This window comes from Phyllopteryx taeniolatus, chromosome 4, assembly GCF_024500385.1.
Source record: "Phyllopteryx taeniolatus isolate TA_2022b chromosome 4, UOR_Ptae_1.2, whole genome shotgun sequence".
NCBI lineage: Eukaryota > Metazoa > Chordata > Actinopteri > Syngnathiformes > Syngnathidae > Phyllopteryx > Phyllopteryx taeniolatus.
The window spans coordinates 1868145-1885275 of record NC_084505.1 but is presented as its reverse complement, the minus strand read 5'-3'; the positions used below and the strand labels follow the sequence as shown (position 1 = coordinate 1885275).

The 17131-nt window shown below is 49.5% G+C and overlaps 1 non-coding gene across 1 annotated transcript; it reads right to left on the bottom strand.

The window, feature by feature from the left end:
- Window positions 1–4128: 4128 nt before the first annotated feature.
- trnal-cag (transfer RNA leucine (anticodon CAG)) lies at window positions 4129–4210 on the bottom strand. Its single transcript has one exon. It is a non-coding gene; the product is annotated as a tRNA-Leu (tRNA).
- Window positions 4211–17131: the final 12921 nt, after the last annotated feature.

Genomic DNA, 17131 nt, shown 5'->3' with positions numbered 1-17131 from the left:
AAAAAGAACTCTTTTGGAAAAAAATTTTGGGGCAGCATGTTGGCCGACTGGTTAGAGCGTCTGCCTCACAGTTCTGAGGACCGGGTTTCAATCCCCGGCCCCACCTGTGTGGAGTTTGCATGTTCTCCCCGTGCCTGCGTGGGTTTTCTCCGGGCACTCCGGTTTCCTCCCACATCCCAAAAACAACATGCTTGGTAGGTTAATTGACGACGCTAAATTTCCCATAGGTGTGAATGTGAGTGCGAATGGTTATTTGTTTATATGTGCCCTTTTTTTTCTGAAACTTTTGTTGTTGGCCTTTCCTCCACTACCTAAGCCAACATCATTGTAAGTCCATCCATCCATTATCCGAGCCGCTTATCCTCAGAAAGGTCGCGGGAGTGCTTGAGCCTATCCCAGCTAACATTGGGCAGGAAGCGGGGTACACCCTGGAATATCGCCTGTCTGGCAGGGAAGGAGCCCGAGCTGGTGTGAGATGTTGATAAGTTCCGACTCAATATAATTGGGCTCACCTACACACACAGATTGGGCTCTGATACCAGTTCTCTTGAGAGGGGTTGGACTCTCTTCCACTCTGGAGTTGCCCACAGTGAGAGGCATCGACCAGGTGTGGGCACACTTATTGCCCCCCGACTAGGGTCTGTCGGTTGGGGTTTATCCCATTGGACGAGAGGGTAGCCTCCCTCGCCTTGGGTGGGGGGGACGGGTCCTGAATGAACAGGCCCCAGGAACGACCCAAGGCACGCTGGAGTGACTTTGTCTCTTGGCTGGCCTGGGAAGAGGGAAGTCTGGGGAAGTCTGAAGAGGGAATATGGACTTTAAAAAAAAAAAGAACAAAAAGAAAAAAAATTGTGTTTGTGTTTGTATAGCTTTATCTTATGTGGAATACGAGCATGGTTTCCCATTCTCAGAACATGTTTTCTTGGCTCACCTTTTGGCTTTTCACTATTTTCAAGCTATTTTAATTCATCCTCAATAGATTCTTCTCTCAGTCTTATGTCTCATTGTAATGTTGGCCTTATGTGCCTCCTTGTTTACTTCAATCATCTTTCTTATTCTCTAAAGCTTGCATCCTCCCCCTATTTTCTCTCTTCATGCTCTCTATGCCCTTTTACAAATTGACCCATATGACACCAGTCAAACAGTGCTTACAAATGTGCATGTGTGAGTGGGTGTTTTGACCCAACATCAGTACCGTATTTTCACAACCATAAGGTGCACCATATTAAACCCATTCTACTTGCCTCGTGAATTTGCATCATTCATTCTGGCTGGCGTGTACATTCCCCCTCAACCTAACACGAACACCGCACTGCTAATGCTCACTGAACAAGTCAATGAAATTGAAAAAAAAACACCTGGACTCACCCCTCATTATTCTCGGGAACTTTAACAAAGCTAAACTCAACCACAAACTCCCTAAATACAAGCAGCACATCGACTGTCCTACCAGGGAAAATAACATTTTAGACCACTGCTATACTACGAAAAAAAAACGCATACCGTGCTATACCTCGTGACGCCCTGGGCTCGTCTGATCACTGCTTAATTCACTTAATACCGACGTACAGGCAAGAACTTAAATGCGCGAAGCCGACAGTGAAAACAGTGAGAAAGTGGACCAATGAAGCAAAGATGGAACTTCAAAGCTGTTTAGACTGCACAGACTGGAGTGTCTTTGAAAATTCAGCTGGCAGCCTGGATGAATATACGGACACTGTCACATCCGATATCAGTTTCTGTGAAGATGCGTGTGTACCAACAAAGTCATTTCGCACTTTCAACAACAACAAGCCGTGGTTCACTGCCAAACTTAAGCAGCTTCGCCAAGCTAAGGAGAACGCATATCAGAGCGGGGACAGGGCCGTGTATAATCGCGCTAGAAACCAGCTGACTTAAGAAATTAACATTGCAAAGAGGAACTATGCAGCAAAGTTGGAAAAACAGTTTAGCGTTAATGACTCTAAATCAGTCTAGCATGCATTCCAATCGCTGACTAATTACAAGCGACAATCCCACCAAGCTGAGAACAATAGCACACTTGCCAACGACTTGAATACCTTCTACTGCAGATTTGAAAAGGACACTTTCACACCCCACACCTGCCCAGCAGCATCACCGACCACTATCACACCACCGACTTCTGCGTTAACCATCCGTGAACAGGATGTGAGACGCATTATCAAACAACAAAAGATTAACAAAGCGGCAGGCCCAAACCATGTGTCCCCATCCTGCCTCAAAGTCTGCGCGTACCAGCTCGCTCTCGTCTTCACTCAGATCTTCAATCGATCTCTGGAACTGTGCGAAGTACCATCCTGTTTCAAACGCTCCACCATCATTCCAGTCCCCAAGAAACCTGCAATCTCGGGTCTAAATGAGTACAGGCCTGTCGCCTTGACATTTGTGGTTATGAAGTCCTTTGAACGTCTCGTGCTGGACCACCTCAAGAGCGTCACAGGTCCCCTGCTGGAGCCCCTGCAGTTTGCCTACCGAGCGAACAGGTCTGCGGATGAACTAAGACAAGAGCGTACAAAATCCTCTCAGACCCTCCACATCCCGGTCACCAACTCTTCCAGCTCCTTCCCTCAGGTAGGCACTACCGATCAATGCAAACTAGAACTAGCAGACATTCCAACAGCTTCTTCCCTCTTGCAATCAACTTCTTAAACACCTAAACTTCAATTCCATTACAACATGCTGGCAATTTTTTGACTTGAGTTCATTGTCACATTTCTGCGGGGCCAATTATATATTACTCGTGCACTCACTGTAGTAGTCTCGCCACGCTGCACTATTTGCATGTCTGTTGTTGACCAATACTGGCCACTCATGCCAGAGTAGCATCTGCTCCATTTGCACACTGATTGAGGATTATCTGCAACATTTGCACAATCAACATTATCCCAGATTATCGCACTACTCGTCACTTTAAACTGCATACACTCCTTGAAGTCTCGGCGCCCTTTGCACAATGGTCATTGCACCGGACTATTGCAATATTCGTCATTCGAACTGCTCTAAGTGCGAGAGGATTCTGCATCTTTTGCACAATTGTCAAAAAAAATAAATGTACCGGCATTACCAGACAACGAGCAACCCTTTATTGCTCAGTGACTGTTTTTTTTTTTTGTCAATGTCGTTATGTCTCAAAAGTGTTCTCTGTCAATTGACTGTCCTTTGTCGTACTACAGCGGCTCCAACTACCGGAGACAAATTCCTTGTGTGTTTTTTTTGGACATACTTGGCAAATAAAGATGATTCTGATTCTGACTGGGGACTCTGCCAGACATTACCAGCACACCCTCACAATACGTAATTCTCTTTCAGGTTGAACTTTCCCCTACCGGTACTGGACTACCGAGGACAGGAAGCAAGTGTTTGTTGGTCAGATCTTGTCAGAAGTGGGTCTAAAACGAAGACATGCGTAGACTTTGCAAATTTAATGCAGCAACTTGGCACGCTTGGCCATCCTCACAAACATCCCTTGTGACTCAATAATCATCTGAAATGTAGGAATCCACGTCAAGAGCATGAGATTGAACACAAAGTCTGTTGACGGAACATGGGCCACTCGGACTCAATGTCCCCTGCTTCCCCCGGGACATTACAAAGTTTTGCCGGAGGTGGGAGTTGAAGCTCCTTCTGACTGGGGACTCTGCCAGACATTACCAGCACACCCTCACAATACGTAATTCTCTTTCAGGTTGAACTGGCATCTGCCCCCAACATCGAAGCAAACACACCACCCGGTGGGAATCAGATTGCAGCTCTGCCCCTCTTTTGACCCCACTGTCCAAGAAATGCGGCAGGAAGTCCAATGACATGACCACAAAGTTGATCGTAAAACTGCGGCCTTAGGTTGTCCTGGTGCCAAGTGCTCGTCTGGAAACCCTTATGTGTGAAGATGTTATTCATTATGGACAGTCTGTGACGAGCACATTATTCCTATAACAAAGCAGTACTCATGCTCAGATCGGGGAGGGGTGAGGAGGCGTTCGCCTTTATCACGTCCTTCCGGGTCACATTGTCACGAGCCATGCGAGCATTGAATTCCTCCAGCAGAGGCGCACTCACGAAAAGGAAATAAAAAACAGAATGGACAAATTGTCTTGATACATCAGACATTGTCAGGAGTGGGATTTGAACCCATGCCTCCATTGAGACTGCAACCTGAATGCAGCGCCTTGGACCGCTCGGCCATCCTGACAGCGGGCTACAGTGTTGTTTAGAAGGAGCAAAGGGTCTGGGTCTTTATTCACCCCCAAGGGTCTGCTAATCCGGTGGGCCCATTCGAGAGCATTGGAATGTAGTCAAAGTTCAAGAGCCACTATACCAAGCATTGGTGGTTCAGTGGTAGAATTCTCGCCCCCCACGTGGGAGGCCCAGGTCTGATTTATGGCTAATGCAACTTGATTGTTTTGTGTATATTAAGCGCAACTTTCGGTAAAAGAGTGCAATCTCCTTCTGCTTGCAAAACACACATTTTCCTGGACTACCGAAGACAGGAACCAAGTGTTTATTGGTCATATGCGTAGACTTTGCAAACGTAATTCACCAACTTGGCGCGCTCGGACATCCTCACAAATATCCATTTCCATTTTCAACACCACTTATCAGAATCAGAATCAGAATCATCTTTATATGCCAAGTATGTCCAAAACACACAAGGAATTTGTCTCCGGTAGTTGGAGCCGCTCTAGTACAACAGACAGTCAATTTACAGAACACTTTGGAGACATAAAGACATTGACAAAAAACAATTGTGCAAAAAGATGCAGAGTCCTGTAGCACTTAGAGCAGTTCGAATGACTAATATTGCAATAGTCCGGTGCAATAACCATTGTGCAAAGGGCGCTGAGACTTCAAGGAGTGTATGCGGTTTAAAGTGACGAGTAGTGCAATAATCTGGGACAATGTTGGTTGTGCAAATGTTACAGATACTCCTCAATCAGTGTGCAAATGGAGCAGATGCTACTCTGGCATGAGTGGCCAGTATATGCAAATAGTGCAGCATGGCGAGACAACTACAGTGAGTGCACGAGTAATACATAATTGGCCCCACAGAAATGTGACAACGAACTCAAGTCAAAAAATTGCCAGCTTGTTGTCATGGAATTATAGGTTAGGTGTTTAAGAAGTTGATCGCAGGAGGGAAGAAGCTGTTGGAATGTCTATTAGTTCTAGTTTGCATTGATCAGTAGCGCCTACCTGAGAGAAGGAGCTGAAAGAGCTGGTGACCGGGGTGCGGAGGGTCCGAGAGGATTTTGCACGCCGTCTTAGTTCTGGCAGCGTGCAAGTCCTCAAGGGTGGGTAGGGGGGTACCGACAATCCTTTCAGCAGTTTTGATTGTCCGTTGCAGTCAGAATTTGTCCTTTTTTGTAGCAGCACCAAACCAGACTGTGATGGAAGAACACAGGACTGATTCGACTACCACTGTGTAGAACTGTCTCAGCAGCTCCGGTGGCAGGCCGTGCTTTCTCAGAAGCCGCAGGAAGTACATCCTCTGCTGGGCCTTTTTGAGGACGGAGTTGATGTTGGTCGCCCACTTCAGGTCCTGAGAGATTGTAATTCCCAGGAACTTGAAGGTCTCGACGGTTGACACAAGGCAGCTGGACATCGTGAGGGGCAGCTGTGGCGAAGGATGCCTCCTGAAGTCCACGATCATCTCTACAGTCTTGAGCGTGTTCAGCTCCAGGTTGTGTCGGCCGCACCACAGCTCCAGCCGCTCCGCTTCCTGTCGATATGCAGACTCGTCACCGTCCTTGATGAGGCCGATGACAGTGGTGTCATCTGGAAACTTCAGGAGTTTGACAGTCGGGTTCGCTGAGGTGCAGTCGTTCGTGTAGAGAGAGAAGAGCAGCGGAGAGAGGACACAACCTTGGGGTGCCCCAGTGCTGATGCTGCGTGTGGATGAGGTGGCCTCCCCCAGCCTGACCTGCTGTGTCCTGCCCGTCAGAAAGCTGTAAATCCACTGGCAGATGGCAGGTGAGACGCTGAGCTGGAGAAGCTTGGATGAAAGGAGTTCAGGGATGATGGTGTTGAACGCTGAGCTGAAGTCCACGAACAGGATCCTCACGTAGGTCCCTGCACTGTCGAGGTGCTCTAGGATGAAGTGGACTACCATGTTGACTGCATCATCCGCAGACCTGTTCGCTTGGTAGGCAAACTGCAGGGGGTCCAGCAGGGGACCTGTGACACTCTTGAGGTGGTCCAGCACGAGACGTTCAAAGGACTTCATGACCACAGATGTCAAAGCGACAGGCCTATAGTCATTCAGACCCGATATTGCAGGTTTCTTGGGGACTGGAATGATGGTGGAGCGTTTGAAACAGGATGGAACTTCGCACATTTCCAGAGATCTATTGAAGATCTGAGTGAAGACTGGAGAGAGCTGGTCCGCGCAGACTTTGATGCAGGATGGGTACACATGGGCCGGGCCTGCCGCTTTGTTAATCTTTTGTTGTTTGAAGATGCATCTCACATCCTGTTCATGGATGGTTAACGCAGAAGTCAGAGGTGTGATTGTGGTCGCGGGTGCGGCCGGGTGGGTGTGTGGTGTGAAACGGTATGCGTTTTTTACCGTAGTGTAGCAGTGGTCTAAAGTATTATTTTCCCTGGTAGGACAGTCGATGTGCTGCTTGTATTTAGGGAGTTTGTGGTTGAGTTTAGCTTTGTTAAAGTCCCCGAGAATAATGAGGGGTGAGTCCGGGTGTTTTTTTTCAATTTCGTTGACTTGTTCGGCGAGCGTTAGCAGTGCGGCGTTCGTGTTAGCTTGAGACGGTATGTAGACTCCAGCCAGTATGAATGATGCGAACTCACGTGGCGAGTGGAATGGTTTACAGTTTAAAAATAGCGACTCCAAATGCGGGCTGCAGTGTGTGCTGAGCACCGTGACGTCCGTACACCATTTTTCGTTGATATAGAGGTATATCCCGCCGCCCTTTGTTTTCCCCGATGATTCCATGTCGTGGTCCGCTCGATGAATGTGGAAGCCGGGAAGCATGATGGCGCCATCGGGTACAGCGTCGCAAAGCCAGGTCTCCGTGAAGCACATGGCCGCGGAACGTCCAAAGTCTTTACTGGTCTTTAACAGAAGATGAAGCTCGTCCATTTTGTTGGGTAGGGAGCGTACATTCGCGAGGTGGATCGACGGGAACGCCAATCTGTGTCCTCTCATGCGGAGTTTCACCTGAATGCCGGCCCGTTTCCCTCTGTGGCGCCGCTTGCGTCTCCATGCGCCAAAAACCGCGGACGTCGCTCCGGTGAGTAACTCGGGGAAAAGACTGAGCGGATTTGCAAAAGTTGGTGACAGAAAGTCCGGAGTAGCCGCCTTGATGGTTAGCAGGTCTCCCCTTGTGTAAGTGAGTCGTGTAAGGTCTCCAAAGACGGACGAAAAACACAAGGCGCCATCTTGGATCATCTTCCTGTTGGCATGGATGTGTTTTCGCTCACCTGGTTGACTGGGGATTGGGTTCGCTGGGGCTCCGTGCGGTGTGGGCTGGGGCTCGGGGCGCGTCGGACACTGTGCGTTGTCGGGGCCTCCTTTGCACGGTATGGTCTTGTTGCGGGTGTTGCGCTGGGGCAGCTGGTCATTGATTTAGGCGGGGTTGGGTCGCGCTTTTCTTTTGCCGCCATTGGACGCGTCTTCGTTCGCATTCTTTTTTGTTGTTTTTCGTCACTTCTTCGTTGTTTTTCGCCGCCTCTTCTTCAGGGTGGGCGGGCTGCGGGCGTCAGCAATGGGGGCTGGTGTGTTTGGGTTTGGGCAGCTCCGGGGGGGGGGGGGGGGGGGGGGGGGGGGGCAGGGCATTGGTCCCGGTTCTGGTCGGTTCTCGATGCCCAACCCTACTCACGACGTGCGCTTAACTTGGGCTCGTTTTGGCGTGCTATGACTGTTCTTTTGTTTTTTTGTTTTTTTTTGGGTTGCTGCTGGCTGCTGCATAGGGCCCTGGTGATAGCTGGGGCCCCCATGCTCTCCGGTCGTGGTGGCGGCAGTGGGGCTCTGACTGGTTGGGGTGGTGGGTGGTGGTCCGGTGCCCTTGCCCCTCCCCTTGGGACTGGTCGGGCGCTTCGGTCGGGCTCGGGACCTCCCTGGGTCCTGGGTTGTCAGTGGCGTCCCCCTGGTTGGGTCCCCTGTTGGACGGGCTCACTGACTTACCCCACCCCCCTTGCCAGTTGACTAACATGAATTTGATACGGTGTTCATTCACTAATAAGTTCGATCAAAACACTATAGACTATAATTACTTTTGTTGGCATCACTTATAACAACACAGGTTATACTAACATATCAACTCACAGGTTCTTCCAGGTGTTGAGACACTAAAAGAGAATCCCACCGCACCTCTCGACAGTCGCACTGCCTTTTCTCACATCCTGTCCTGCCCTTTTCTGTCCTCTCTTATCTGTTTCTCTTGGTTAGTTATTGCATGTCCTCACCGGGTGTCCCCACCCCAATCTATAAATAACTGTTGTAATGTTAGTTGTGTTGAAATATCTAATTGTTTCACTATTCTGCTGTGGTTCTCACCCCTCGTCCTCTTGTCCACTCTGTCCCCGTCTGTCCCCTAAAACCCTTTTCTGTCCGGCTGCATTTTCAATAAACATCAGATTAATTAAAAAAATGTAAAAATTAAGTAAAGGGTGTATTTCAAACTCCCCTGTTGCACAGCAAAACTGTTCCAGCACAAAGATCCACCATTATGCAAAGCCATGCAGCTGAACAGGACAGGTTTATAAAAGAAATAAATAAAGAAAAATAAAGACTTGGGCATCTTCTTAACAAATGAACGGCCGCAGATGGAATTAGAGGGAGCCACGTGCCACACACGGGTGACTGACACACAATGTTCTGGCGATGCTAAATCCGACAACCAAAAGAACTCATTTAATCCAAACAACCAATCTCGGCCCGCGTATATCAATGGTCTTCTTAACCAACAACGCCAATCCAAAGATAAATCTAAATCATGGAATAACCGTAACACTAATTCATGTCAAAACTACACGCCGTAACAGGGTACACGCGATGACCAGCCTAAATCAGACTCGTCTCAGCGAGACCCTAAAACGACTAGTGACAACCGGGAAAACGGATCCCGAACTAACAGCTCCCAAAGGGAATTTAGTGCAGTGGCAGAAGAACTACTTGCGGTGCTCCGCAGCCTGTCCAAAGACAAAAAGCGGGACCCATCATTATGACTAGGCCAGACTGAGTCGTACAGAGTCAGAGGTCGCAAAAGGTCAACCAGGTAACCTCCGTTGTTCCCCTAATGACCTGTCAAGTGCCTCTGTGACCCCGGTCGACTCCACGACAACTTTTCCTCGCAATAGCCTTAGCGAACCACTACCACTTAATCGCTAGATTCCTCCCGTGCCGTCTTAATCATGTGACTAGACCCAGGCGAAGCCGTTAACTCACGTGACATTACGCTATTGAATAACATTCTGCCATTCCAACAGCTTTTGGGCGAACTAACTGATTGACCCTGTGGCAGACTTCACTGTTATGTCCCACGTTGTGTTCAATCAGCTTCTGACATTGCTACAAGCCAGTGGCCATAACCTCCAACTGCAATGCTGCACACTAACTATCCGCCCATTCTCAGTGACTAACACCGAAGTAAACACCTTAAGTATGCTCCATTGGACAATTGGCCCCATGAGGTTAGTGCATCTGGTCTACGTGTCTGCTATTGAATCCATCCCCTTGCTCATCAGCCAAGACCTGCTTTGCCGCTTCGAGCCACTCATTGACTATAAAAATCTTCAGCTGTGGGCGCAGGTGGAACGGGCGTTACCATCATCAACTCGGGAACTGTCCTCAGATCAGTGCCTGGTGTTGGACCACTCGGAGGACTGCGACCTGACAGGCTGCACTCCTTCAAGTGACGTCTGTCACGATTGGTCATCGTATGATGTTGGACTGGGCCCCAAAGCAGACTGAGGTGGAGGAAATAGATGAGAATGGTTTATTAAATAATCGCTCAGCGGGTAGAATATCCGAGGGGCGATGGTGGGCCGTTGGAACATGGAAGGTGTAGGAAGCGGAAGCATGAGCAGGTGAAGTAGCTGGGCGGCATGGCTGGAACGGGCAGCGAGGCAGGAGACACGGAAGGAGCACTGGAGACGAAGAAGAACACAAGGGGGTAAGTACAGTTGCGAGTCATCGAGATAATTTACAAGGAGTCATGAACGTTGGCCTGTATACCACAGATTACGTCAATACTCTGGCGATGATTTCCAGACTCTGGCAGGCTTATATGCAGGCAGTGATGAGTGTTGATTGATAACAGGTGCACGGCCAAGTGGGTGCTGATTGCTCGGGAGAGGAGAGAGAGGGAAAGGGCGAGGCACAAAACTGCAAGGCACAGACTATGACAGTACCCCAGGCTTCTCTGGGTGCGCCGCATAAAAGTCCCCAATCAACGAGTCATCCAGGATGAGTTTGCAAAAGATTCAGGAGCGTTCTCCCGGGCCATACCCTTCCCAGTCGACGAGAAATTGGAAACCCCTGCTCCTGCGTTGCGCAGGTCCAACTTGAATATTTGGGCATCAATGAGGGGTTCGAGGGAAGGGTCTATGAGAGGCAGTGGGGCTTTGTTTTTCACAGTTATGTCGTTGAGGCCACGGAAGTCAATGCAGGGGCAAAGAGTGGTGTCTTTTTGATCAACAAAGAAGAAGCCGGCCCCCAGAGGGGAAGAAGAGGGTCGGATAAGTCCGGAGGCAAGGGAGTCATGGATATAATTTCCTTCCTTTTCAGGGCGGGAAAGGTTATAGAGGCGGCTGGAGGGGAGAGGGGCTCCAGGCAGGAGGTCAATGGCGCAGTCAAAGGGGCGGTGTGGGGGAAGTGAGATGACAAGATCTTTAATGAAGACAGGAGAGAGTTGTGGTATTCTTCCGGAACCCGGGAGAGGTCGACAGGTGTGGCAGGTAGTTGAGTTTTGCTGGAGGCAGAACGGCAAAAAGAAGACAATGGGAATGACAGAAAGGAAAAGGTGGGTCCAGTTGATGGCGGGGTTGTGCTTCTTGAGCCAGGGGTTACCGAGAACTAATGGGGTGTCCGGGGAAGGAATGACAAAAAGTTGGATGGTTTCCCGGTGTTGGATCTATCTCGCCCAACACCTATAAGAATAGACACAAAGGAATGAAGACGCTTGTTTCTTTTTGCTCATGAGGAGGACGTGTGGGAGATTGTTCATTTACATTCTCCTATCACGCTCTAAACAATCTCCCCCGTTGCTCCTCTATTTATTTCAAATAGGGAGGTATCTAAGTTACAAGACATAACATACTAAGGGGAGGTTTTCAAGGTGAAGATATGAGATTAACACCTGGCTATGTGTCCTTGGTCAAGGTGCCCTTTTCTGATGATTCCTGCTGAGTCATTTTCTTGAAGGCAAGACATCTTCCTCTCCCCCACGGTCAGCAAGCAACCATCAAAATCGTTCACAATACCAATGCAAGCCAGCAAATAAATTATAACTTTGTACAATTTATTTAACATTTCCCTCCTGTTTATCATGTATTTGCACAAATTCTCATATCATCTTACAGTCACTTCATTTCGATTTTTTAACTGAAGAATCATTTTTATGAAACAAATACATTTACACTCAGAGTAAACTTGTCATACATGAATGTTGTAGTTTAAACATCGTAATCACCTGGATCAGGAAACAAATAAGGTAAAGCAACATCATCATCTTTATCGTCATCATCGTCATTATCAACAACCAGTAAAGGATACATCTGCTCCATACGGTTCTCCATGGGGGTAATTGCTGTGGTGATTAATCGACTGATTAAAGCCCGAATGCATGGGATACAACAACATCCACACAATGTCAGAATGGCTGCACAAACAGCAATTGATATCAATATTGATGAAATTAGGGTTTTGTATTTACCAAAAACGTCCATCCAGCTGTCCCACACGGAGGTGTCTACACCAGAGTGTTCCTTCATCTTGTGATTGAGGGTCCGTAGACCATCGATGGCTCTGGTCAAGCTGCCATCTGAAGCAGTATTGTTTGGAATGTATGTACAACATTGTTCTCCAAACATACCGCAAACACCTCGCTCTCTTGCGAGGAGCATGTCGACAGCTATGCGGTTTTGGAACGTCATTAAAGAGGAAGCCTTGAGCTGCTCATGCACAGCTTCCAACCCACTCTGAGTCCAATTTCCTAATCTCTGTACATTGAAGTGGATATAGTTTATCCTATCAACATTTTTATTAATCATACACCACCAGCATATGAGGGACTCAAATCCTCCTGCAACTTCCATCCATCCATCCATCTTCTACCGCTTATCCGAGGTCGGGTCGCGGGGGCAGTAGCTTTACCAGGGACGCCCAGACTTCCCTTTCCCCAGCCACTTCATCCAGCTCTTCCACGGGGATCCCGAGGCGTTCCCAGGCCAGCCGAAGGATGTAGTCTCTCCAGCGTGTCCTGGGTCGTCCCCGGGGTCTCCTCCCGGTGGGACGTGACCGGAACACCTCACCAGGGAGGCGTCCGGGAGGCTTCCGAATCAGATGCCCCAGCCACCTCATCTGGCTCCTCTCTATGTGAAGGAGCAACGGCTCTACTCTGAGATCATCCCGGATGATCGAGCTTATCACCCTATCTCTAAGGGAGAGCCCAGACACCCTGCGGAAGAAACTCATTTCGGCCGCTTGTATCCGGGATTTCATTCTTTCGGTCACGACCCACAGCTCGTGACCATAGGTGAGGGTAGGAACATAGATCGACCGGTAAATCGAGAGCTTCGCCTTTCGGCTTAGCGCCTTCTTTACCACAACGGATCGATACAAAGTCCGCATCACTGCAGACGCTGCACCGATCCGCCTGTCGATCTCCCGTTCCATTCTTCCCTCACTCGTGAACAAGACCCCAAGACACTTGAACTTCTCCACTTGGGGTAGGATCTCATCCCAGACCTGGAGAGGGCACGCCACCCTTTTCCGACTGAGGACCATGGTCTCAAATTTGGAGGTTCTTATTCTCATCCCAGCCGCTTCACACTTGGCTGCGAACTGCTCAAATGAGTGTTGGAGGTCACGGCTTGATGAAGCCAACAGAACCACCTCATCTGCAAAAAGCAGAGATGCAATACTGAGGCCACCAAACCGGACCCCCTCTACGCCTCGGTTGCACCTAGAAATTCTGTCCACAAAAGTTATGAACAGAATCGGTGACAAAGGGCAGCCTTGGCGGAGTCTAACCCTCACCGGAAACGAGTCCGACTTACTGCCGGATATGCGGACCAAACTCTGACTCCGGTCGCACAGGGACCGAACAGCCCGTATCAGGGGGTTCGGTACCCCATACTCCCGAAGCACCCCCCACAGGACCACCCGAGGGACACAGTCGAACGCCTTCTCCAAGTCCACAAAACACATGTAGACTGGTTGGACGAACTCCCAGGCACCCTCGGTCCCCCTTCTTCCAGGTCTCACGGTCATTGCCTTCTTAAGAAGGGGGACCACCACCCCAGTCTGCCAAACCAGAGGCACTTTCCCCGATGTCCACGATGTCCACGCGATGTTCCAGAGGCGTGTCAACCAGGACAGCCCTACAACATCCAGAGCCTTGAGAAACTCCGGGCGAATCTCATCCACCCCTGGGGCCTTGCTACCGAGGAGCTTTTTAACCACATCGGTGACCTCAACCCCAGAGATAGGAGAGCCCACCTCAGAGAACCCAGACTCTGCTCTCTCATGGGAAGGCGTGTCGGTGGAATTGAGGAGGTCTTCGAAGTATTCTCCCCACCGGCTCACAACGTCCCGAGTCGAGGTCAGCAGCACCACATCCCCACTATACACAGTGTTGATGGTGCACTGCTTTCCCCTCCTGAGACGTCGGATGGTGGACCAGAATTTCCTCGAAGCCGTCCGGAAGTCTTTCTCCATGGCCTCACCGAACTCCTCCCATGCCCGAGTTTTTGCTTCAGCGACCACCAAAGCTGCATTCTGCTTGGCCAGCCGGTACCCATCAGCTGCCTCAGGAGTCCCACAGGCTAAAAAGGCCCGATAGGACACCTTCTTCAGCTTGACGGCATCCCTCACCATTCGTGTCCACCAACGGGTTCGGGGATTGCCACCACGACAGGCACCGACCACCTTACAGCCACAGCTCCGGTCGGCCGCCTCAGCAATGGAGGCGCGGAACATGGTCCACTCGGACTCAATGTCCCCCTCCTCCCCCGAAACATGAGCAAAGTTCTGTCGGAGGTGGGAGTTGAAACTCCTTCTGACAGGGGATTCCGCCAGTCGTTCCCAGCAGACCCTCACAATACGTTTGGGCCTGCCACGTCGGACCGGCATCTTCCCCCACCATCAGAGCTAACTCACCACCAGGTGGTGATCAGTTGACAGCTTTGCCCCTCTCTTTACCCAAGTGTCCAAGACATGCGGCCGCAAGTCCGATGACACGACCACAAAGTCGATCATCGAACTGCGACCTAGGGTGTCCTGGTGCCAAGTGCACGTGTGGACACCGTTATGCTTGAACATGGTGTTCGTTATGGACAATCCGTGACGAGCACAGAAGTCCAATAACAGAACCCCGCTCGGGTTCTGATCGGGGGGGCTGTTCCTCCCAATCACGCCCTTCCAGGTCTCACGGTCATTGCCCACGTGAGCATTGAAGTCCCCCAGCAGAACGATGGAGTCCCCAGCGGGAGCGCTCTCCAGCACCCCCTCCAAGGACTCCAAAAAGGGTGGGTACTCTGAACTGGTGTTTGGTGCATAGGCACAAACAACAGTCAGGACCCATCCCCCCACCTGAAGGCGGAGGGAGGCTACCCTCTCGTCCACCGGGGTGAACCCCAACGTACAGGCGCTGCGCCGGGGAGCAATAAGTATACCCGCACCTGCTCGGCGCCTCTCACCGTGGGCAACTCCAGAGTGGAAAAGAGTCCAACCCCTCTCGAGAGGACTGGTACCAGAGCCCAAGCTGTGCGTGGAGGCGAGTCCGACTATATCTAGTCGGAACTTCTCGACCTCACACACCAGCTCGGGCCCCTTCCCTGCCAGAGAGGTGACATTCTACGTCCCTAGAGTCAGCTTCTGTAGCCGGGGATCGGATCGCCAAGGTTCCCGCCTTCGGCCACCACCCAGCTCGCACTGCACCCGACCCCTATGGCCCCTCCCAGAGGTGGTGAGCCCATGGGAAGGGGGAACCACGTTACCCTTTCGGGCTGTGCCCGGCCGGGCCCCATGGGTGCAGGCCCGGCCACCAGGCACTCTCCTTCGAGCCCCAACTCCAGGCCTGGCTCCAGAGGGGGGCCCCGGTGACCCGCGTCCGGGCAAGGGAAACCTGAGTCCATAATTTGTCTTCTTCATCAGGGTTCTTTGAGCCGTGCTTTGTCTGGTCTGTCACCTAGGACCTGTTTGCCATGGATGACCCTGCCAGGGGCATAAAGCCCCAGACAACTTAGCTCCTAGGATCCTTGGGACACACAAACCCCTCCACCACGATAAGGTGAAGGCTCAGGGAGGAGGGTTTATCCTATCACCATTTTTATTAATCGTACACCACCAGCATTTGAGGGACTCAAATCCTCCTGCAACTTGGTCAGCTAATTTGTATTGACTCGGAACCCAACGAGGAACACCTATGGCGTCGATGTATGTTGGATCATTTTGCCCCTGCCAGGATAAATCTCTTTTTTGTCTATGTTCTAGATTTGACAACAACATTGGTGCTTTTTTTTTGTTACGGGATATATAGGATCCCATGATTTACACCTCTCAGTTGGTATCGTTCAGGGTGGGACGTCCCATATACCACATAAACAAAACCAACACCATAGTAGCCAAAGTTGCTACGTAACAACCTATCGAATCTCGTAACCAACGCGGGTGTGCCATTCTGCTGAGTTCTCACTAAACGGGTTGGTGTCTTTTTTCTTCACTGACCAGCAAGCGTTTTCAGAATCTACACATCTGCTCCCGCTCCGTTATCAGACTTTTGCTCACCTTCCCTATTTGAGTACTCAGCTGAAATAACTCTTTTACAGTGTGTTTAATGAACCCACGTGTTTCTTTCTGCTATTTTTTAGGGCTGTAAAGTGTCGATGTATCTGTGCCATCATCCCTCCGGTTGAGACGTGACACACCATGGCTCAATATAGCAGCCCATTTGAATAGGGTTTTTTTTTTGGAAGTATTTGTTTCCCTTCTGTGCTAATGTAAATTTCATTTTGTAGTTTTGCACCTTGTTTTTCCCAATAATTGCGTTCTTGTTGTGGAATACGCATATTGGCCATCAGTATAGATTGTAACATCTTTATTTATCATTAGTTTGCATGCCTTGGTTAATGCTCCTAATTCAGCAGCTTGTTCAGCCAATTCCTGACAATCATGCTGCCTTCATCAGGTAAGGGTGTTAGTGTGGCTGGATTTAAGGTTGTGCATCGCTATACAGTCAAATGTGGTTGTGACAGCAAGATGGCCATGCAAGATAAATGTCTTGCAGGTGATAAAAACGCCATATTCGTTTGCAATAGGAGAGCAGACACTGTATGCAGGACCTTAAATAACACAATTGTGGGACTGCTCTCCACTGCCATTGAGGCTGCCACAACTGCTCTGACACAATGCGGTAATGCACACGGCACGCTGTCCAATTTAGTCGAAAAATAAGCTATTGGTCTTAGTTTATCACCGTATTGTTGTGTAACTACGGAGGTCATGTAATAGCTTTTACAATCTACCATTTGAATAAATGGTTTATCATAATTTGGAAGGGCCAGCGCAGCACTGGACACCAAATGTTGTTTTATGTCACAGAAGGCCTTTTCTGCCTCTGTTTTCCATTGAACAGGTGATGTCATTTTAAGGTTGTCTTCATACATTAATTTTGACAATGGTGCAACAATTTCTGCACAGTTTGGAATCCATGCTCTACAATAATTTGTCAGACCTGAAAATGACATCATATGTTTGTTCGTCTGTGGTTTAGGGGCTTTTAAGACTATAGCTTTCCTGTCTTCTAATATAGTCCTTCCTCCTACACTTAAATTATGGCCTAGATATTTGACTTGCCTTTTACACACTTGTCCTTTATTTTTGCTAACTTTATGTCCCTCTTCTGCTAGATGATGCAGTAAGGCCAATGAAACT